Below are 8,055 nucleotides of genomic sequence, written 5' to 3'. Positions count from 1 at the left end.
ACAATGAGCTCGTAGTTTAGAAGGGGAGACAGACAATAAAAATAAGCAAATTATGGATAGGTACAGAAGTGATGTATTCATTCATTCATTCAATCGTATTTATTGAGCGCTTACTGTGTGCAGAGCACTGCACTAAGCGCTTGGGGAGTACAAGTTGGCAACATATAGAGCCGGTCCCTACCCGACAACGGGCTCACGGTCTAGAAGGGGGAGACAGATGACAAAACAAAACACGTGGACAGGTGTCAAGTCGTCAGAACAAATAGAATTAAAGCTAAATGCACATCTTTAACAAAATAAATGGAATAGTAAATATGTACAAGTCAAATAAATAGAGTAATAAATCTGTACAAACATTAATACAGGTGCTGTGGGGAGGGGAAGGAGGTAGGGCAGGGGGGCTGGGGAGGAGGAGAGGAAAAAGGGAGCTCAGTCTGGGAAGGCCCCTTGGAGGAGGTGAGCTCTCAGTAGGGCTTTGAAGGGAGGAAGAGAGCTAGCTTGGAGGATGTGTGGGTATCCAGGGTTCTGCTTAGAGAACAGGAGAGTTCTTGAAGCATTAAATATTTCACCCTACCCTCAGAACTACAACAATCAATCGTATTTATTGAGCACTACTGTGTGCAGAGCACTGTACTAAGCGCTTGGGAAGTACAAGTTGGCAACATATAGAGACGGTCCCTACCCAACAGTGAGCTCACAGTCTTGAAGGGGCTCACAGTCTATGGACACATCCGTAATTTATTTATTTAAATTAATGTCTGCCTCCCCTTTGCTCTATAAACTCGTTGTGGGCAGGGATCATGTCTACCATCCCCATTGTATTGCACAAGTGCTTAGTACAGTGCTCTGCATATAGTATGCGCTCAATAAATACAGCTGACTGATTGATGGAGAGGCCCCTGTCCTTCTGGGGATATTGAGGTCAACTAGCATGGAGGCAAAGGGAGGTTCAAACTGACCTCCAGAGGTTCCTACATTCTACTGACTTCATCCAGAGAAGAAGAATAATAACTGTGGTATTTGTTAAGCGCTTACTATGACCCAAGCACTGTACTAAGCGCTGGAGTAGATGTAAGATAATCAGGTCCCACTTAGTACAGTGCTCTGCACACAGTAAGCGCTCAATAAATACGATTGATGATGATGATGATGATGAATTCCCATTTTGCAGGCGAGGGAACTGAAGTCCAGAGAAGTGAAGTGACTTTTGTCTTCTTCTAGACTGTGAGCCCGCTCTTGGGTAGGGACCGTCTCTATATGTGGCCAACTTGTACTTCCCAAGCGCTTAGTACAGTGCTCTGAACACAGTAAGTGCTCAATAAATATGATTGATTGATTGATTGTCCAAGGTCACGAGGTCCTGGATTAGAATCCAGGTCCTCTGACTCTCAAGCTTGTGGTCTTTCCACTTGTACTTCCCAAGCACTTAGTACAGTGCTCTGCACAGAGTAAGCGCTCAATAAATATGATTGAATGAATGAATGCAGAGGGGATCCCCAGGTATTAGCTAGATGACAAGCATGTTGGAAATGTAAGGGAACACATTGGGCATAAAAACTGTCCAATCTGCTCCTCTAAGAGAAGGCACCAGGAAGCAGACACGCGGGTTCCCAATTCACGGCGGCTCATCTGGGCTTCTCATTTGACCCCATCCCAGGCTGCAGAGCTCCTGGAGACCCAAAACATGAAAGCCTCTCTGACATTATCTCCCCCTCGTCCCCCTCTCCATCCCCCACATCTTACCTCCTTCCCTTCCCCACAGCACCTGTATATATGTATATATGTTTGTACATATTTATTACTCTATTTATTTATTTATTTTACTTGTACATATCTATTGTTTTTATTTTATTTTGCTAGTATGTTTGGTTTTGTTCTCTGTCTCCCCCTTTTAGACTGTGAGCCCACTGTTGGGTAGGGACTGTCTCTATATGTTGCCAATTTGTACTTCCCAAGTGCTTAGTACGGTGCTCTGCACATAGTAAGCGCTCAATAAATACGATTGATGATGATGATGATTATCTCAAAGCTAAGCAGAGTTTCCTGAGCCTCGAGATACAGCAGCCCCCCGGCACAGTGGTTTCCTGTGAGGTGACACTCTCTTTCCTCTCCGTCGCAGCTGTTGCTGTCGATCTGAAACCCTGGACCTGTGCTTTGTAAGTCTGCCCCAAGCTGCTGGCCCTACACCTTTAGTGCCTGGGATGACGACTAAGGACGTAGACCGTAAACTCCATGAGGGCAGGGATCATAGCTGCCAACTGCGTTGTCCTTTCCCAAATTTGTAATCGAGAAGCAGCGTGGCTCAGTGGAAAGAGCCCGGGCTTTGGAGTCAGAGGTCATGGGTTTGAATCCCAGCTCCGCCACTTGTCCGCTGTGTGACTTTGGGCAAGACACTTCACTTCTCTGGGCCTCAGTTCCCTCATCTGGAAAATGGGGATTAATCAATCAATCAATCAATGATATTTATTGAGCGCTTACTGTGTGCACATCACTGTACTAAGCGCTTGGGAAGTCCAAGTTGGCAACATATAGAGACAGTCCCTACCCAACAGTGGGCTCACAGTCTAAAAGGGGGAGACAGAGAACAAAACCAAACAGACTAACAAAATAAAATAAATAGAATAGATATGTACAAGTAAAATAAATACATAGAGTAATAAATATGTACAAACATATATACATATATACAGGTGCTGTGGGGAAGGGAAGGAGGTAAGATGGGGGGGATGGAGAGGGGGGCGAGGGGGAGAGGAAGGAAGGGGCTCAGTGTGGGAAGGCCTCCTGGAGGAGGTGAGCTCTCAGTAGGGCCTTGAAGGGAGGAAGAGAGCTAGCTTGGCAGATGGGCAGAGGGAGGGCATTCCAGGCCCCACGTGGGACAACGTGATTGCCTTGTATCTACCCCAGCGTTTAGAACAGTGCTTTGCACATAGTAAGCACTTAATAAATGCCATTATTATTATTATTATTATTATTATTATTATTATTATTATTATTATTATTATCCAGCGCTCCGCGCCCAGTAAGTGAAACCGTATGGCCTCATGGGTAGAACATGAGCTTGGAAGTCGGAAGGACCTGGACTCTAATCCTGCCTCTGCCACTTGTCTGCTGTGTGACCTTGGGCAAGTCACTTTACTTTCATTCATTCATTCAATCGTATTTATTGAGCGCCTACTGTGTGCAGAGCACTGTACTAAGCGCTTGGGAAGTACAAGTCGGTAACATATAGAGACGGTCCCTACCCAACAGCGGGCTCATAGTCTAGAAGGGGGAGACAGACAACAAAACAAACGATGTAAACTGGTGTCAAAGTTGTCAGTCTCACCTGTAAAATGGGGATTAAGACTGTGAGCCCCATGTGGGACAGGGACTGTGTCCTACCTGATTAATTTGTATCTACCCTAGCACGTAGTACAGTGCCTGGCACATAGAAATAAATAAATAGTATTTATTGAGCACTTACTATGTGCAGAGCACTGTAGAAAAACTTGGGAGAGCATTCATTCATTCAATCATTTATTGAGCTGTTTCTGTGTGCAGACCACTGTACTAAGTGCTTAGGAGAGTACAATATAATAATAAACAGACACATTCCCTGCCCACAGTGAGCTTGCAGTCTAGGTGGGGAGGACAGACATTAATATAAATAAATAAATTACAGATATTTACTTAAGTGCTATTGGGCTGGGAGGGGAGATGAATAAAGGGAGCAAGTCAGGATAATGCAGAAGGAAGAGGGAGAGGAGGAAAGGAGGGCTTAGTCAGGGAAGGCCCCTTGGAGGAGATATGCCTTCAATAAGGCTTTGAAAGGGAGTACAACACAACAGAATTAGCAGGCGCATTCCCTGCCCATAATTCATTCATTCAATTGTATTTATTGAGCGCTTACTGTGTGCAGAGCACTGTACTAAGCGCTTGGGGAGTACAAGTTGGCAACATATAGAGACGGTCCCCACCCAACAGTGGGCTCACAGTCTAGAAGGGGGAGACAGAGAACAAAACAAAATAAAATAAATAGAATAAATATGTTTAAATAAAATAAATAAATAGAGTAATAAATACATACAAACATATATACATATATACAGGTGCTGTGGGGAGGGGAAGGAGGTAAGGCTGGGGGAATGGAGAAGGGGAGGAGGGGGAGAGGAAGGAGGGGGCTCAGTCTGAGAAGGCCTCCTGGAGGAGGTTAGCTCTCAGCAGGGCCTTGAAGGGAGGAAGAGAGCTAGCTTGGCGGATGTGCGGAGGGAGGGCATTCCAGGCCAGGGGGATGACGTGGGCCGGGGGTCGACGGCGGGACAGGTGAGAACGAGGCACAGTGAGAAGATTAGCGGCAGAGGAGCGGAGTGTGTGGGCTGGGCTGGAGAAGGAGAGAAGGGAGATGAGGTTGGAGGGGGTGAGGTGATGGACAGCCTTGAAGCCCAGGGTGAGGACTTTCTGCCTGATGCGTAGGTTGATTGGTAGCCACTGGAGATTTTTGAGGAGGGGAGTAATATGCCCAGAGTGTTTCTGGACAAAGACAATCTGGGCAGCGGCGTGAAGTGTGGATTGAAGAGGGGAGAGACAGGAGGATGGGAGATCAGAGAGGAGGCTGATACAGTAATCCAGACGGGATAGGATGAGAGCTTGAACGAACAGGGTAGCGGTGTGGATGGAGAGGGAAGGGCGGATCTTGGCAATGTTGCGGAGGTGAGACCGGCAGGTTTTGGTGACGGCTTGGATGTGAGGGGTGAACGAGAGAGCGGATTCGAGGATGACACCAAGGTTGCGGGCTTGTGAGACGGGAAGGATGGTAGTGCCGTCAACAGTGATGGGAAAGTCAGGGAGACGGCAGGGTTTGGGAGGGAAGACAAAGAGTTCAGTCTTGGACATGTTGAGTTTTAGGTGGTGGGCAGACATCCAGATGGAGATGTCCTGAAGGCAGGAGGAGATGCGAGCCTGGAGGGAAGGAGAGAGAGCAGGGGCAGAGATGTAGATTTGGGTGTCATCAGCGTAGAGATGACATAATGAGCTTAAAGTCTAAAGAGGGAGACAGACATTAATACGAATAAATAAATACCATTGATTCATTTCTGTATCCCCCGCAGCAGTCTCTTTGCGGTGGGATCGAAGTGGAGAGAGCTGAGACTTGGTGGCTTTAGTCAGATTCCCTCTACCTTATCCCCAGCCTGTCCAGTCTGAACTAACAGGAAGACTGGTGAGAATCGGAAGGGCACGAGACACCCTGGAAAGAAAAAACAGACGGGAGGGGACGCGCTGTGCATTTGATACTAAATGACTAAAAATAGGCCCCAGGGCCTCATTTTAGGAACCGCGTATCATGTAAATCTGCTTTCACTATTATGTGTTGCCCCTTGGGAGCCTGAAAAGGACAGACCGTAGGGCAGCCAGCTGGCTATTCCCTCCCCGTTGTCTTCAAGGTGGACCAGTAATGGACTACCTCTTGGGCCAGTTAGGTTGGGAACGCCTCCGCGAGTTCAGTTCCATCAGCAGTTACCCTGAGATCAATCAATCAATGATATTTAATAATAATAATAATAATGGTATTTGTGAAGCGCTTACTATATGCTAAGAACTGTTCTAAGCACTGGGGTATTCATTCATTCAATCAATCATATTTATTGAGCGCTAACCGTGTGCAGAGCACTGGACTAAGCCTAGGTTGCCCCATGTAGGGCTCACAGTCTTAATCCCCATTTTACAGATGAGATAACTGAGGCAGAGAGAATAATAATAATAATGATGGGATTTATAGAGTACTTACTGCGTGCAGAGCACTGTACTAAGCGCTTGGGAGAGTACAACAGACACATTCCCTGCCCACAAGAGCTTACCATCTTAGCTCCACAAGACCCCAGACTCCTGGAGATGGGGAAGACGAGTCAGCTCTGTTCTGTGAAACTGTGGGCCAGTGAGCCCAGAGGTGACCGAGAGCAGCCAAACAGCATCTCAAACTCCTGGGGCGAGGCCAGAGGAAGGACAATAATTAATCTGGTCAGGATCAGTCTATCAACGGAATTTATTAAGTGCAACAGAGCATAGTGGATGGAGCATGGGCTTGGGAGTCGGAAGGTCATCATCATCATCATCAATCGTATTTATTGAGCACTTACTATGTGCAGAGCACTGTACTAAGCGCTTGGGAAGTACAGATTGGCAACATATAGAGACAGTCTGTACCCAACAGTGGGCTCACAGTCTAAAAGGGGGAGACAGAGAACAAAACCAAACATACTCACAAAATAAAATAAATAGAATAGATATGTACAAATAAAATAAATAAATAAATAAATAGAGTAATAAATATGTACAAACATATATACATATATACAGGTGCTGTGGGGAAGGGAAGGAGGTAAGATGGGGGGATGGAGAGGGGGGCGAGGGGGAGAGGAAGGAAGGTGCTCTGCGTTTTAATCCCGGCTCTGCCACTTTTCTGCCGTGTGACCTTAGGCAAGTCACTTTACTTTTCTGGACCTCAGTTACCTCATCTGGAAAATGGGGATTGAGACTGTGAGCCCCACGTAGGACGGGGACTGTTTCCAACCCGATTTGCTTGTGTCCACCCCAGTGCCTGGCACATTGTAAGCGCTTAACAAATACCACTATTATAATTACGCTTCCTGTGTGTGAAGCTCTGAACTGAACGAACACTTGGGAGATTACAGTAGGGTGGATAGATGTATTCCCTGCCCTCCAGGGGTTTATAATGCAGTGGAGAAGACAAACATTAAAGTTGCAGATTGAGGAAGTAACAAAGTATAAGGATATGAACTAAAGTGCTGTAGGGGTGGAGATAGGGTGCATCCATTCCCTTGGAGAGCTTGAATTTGTGCCAGTGACTTCCACTATCATCTTTTCCCAGATGATTCCCAAATTTAACTCTCCAGCCCTGACCTCTCTCCTTCTCTGCAGTCTCACATTTCATCCTGCCTTGAGGACTTCTCCACCTGCTTTTCCCAATGACACCTCAAACTAAATTCGTCTAAAGCCGAACTCCCCATCTTCCCACCCAAACCCTGTCCTCCCCCCTGACTTTCCCATCACTGTAAACATTATCCTCCCTATCTGACAAGCCCATAACCTCGATGTTATCCCAGATTCATCTCTCTCCTACAACCCACATATACAAGGTAATCAGATTGTCCCACGTGGGGCTCGCAGTTTTAATCCCCATTTTACAGATGAGGGAACTGAGGCCCAGAGAAGTGAAGTGACTTGCCCAAAGTCACACAGCAGAAAAGTGGCAGAGCCGGGATTAGAACCCATGACCTCTGGTTCCCAAGCCCGGGCTGTTTCTACTGAGCCACGCTGTTTCTCTACCATTGTGCGTTCCCTTGTACATGTAGGGCATTGCCATCCCAATAACTCTTACTGGCAACTTAAACGTAATAACTAATGATGAATTCATGCATATTTATTCTAATTATTTTATTTTGTTAATATGTTTTGTTGTCTGTCTCCCCCTTCTAGACTGTGGGCCCACTGTTGGGTAGGGACCATCTTTATACGTTGCCAACTTGTACTTCCCAAGTGCTTAGTACAGTGCTCTGCACACAGTAAGCGCTCAATAAATACGATTGAATGAATGAATGAATTCAATCTGTCCCCCAAATCCTGCTGAAATCTTCACAACATCGCTAAAATCCTCCCTCTCCTTTCCACTCAAATGGCTACTATGCTGATCCAAGCACGTACCCTATCCTGCTTTGACTACTGGATTTGCCTCCTAACTAACTTCCCTGACTCCTATCTCTCCCCACTCCAGTCCACACTTCATTCTGCTGCTAGGGTTATTTAAAAAATAAACAAAACAAAACATTCAGTCCACATTTCCCCACTCCTCAGGAACCTCCATTGGTTTCCCAACCCTTCACATCAATCAGAAACTCTTTAGCATAACTTTAATGCACTCAATCAGCTTGCTCCCTCCCTCTTTACTTCACTGATCTCCTACTACAGCCCAGCCTACAACTTTACTCCTCTACTGCCAGCCACCTGTATATATGTATATATGTTTGTACATATTTATTACTCCATTTATTTATTCATTTT

This window comes from Tachyglossus aculeatus, chromosome 7 (genome assembly GCF_015852505.1).
Source record: "Tachyglossus aculeatus isolate mTacAcu1 chromosome 7, mTacAcu1.pri, whole genome shotgun sequence".
NCBI lineage: Eukaryota > Metazoa > Chordata > Mammalia > Monotremata > Tachyglossidae > Tachyglossus > Tachyglossus aculeatus.
This window is presented reverse-complemented; position numbering follows the sequence as displayed.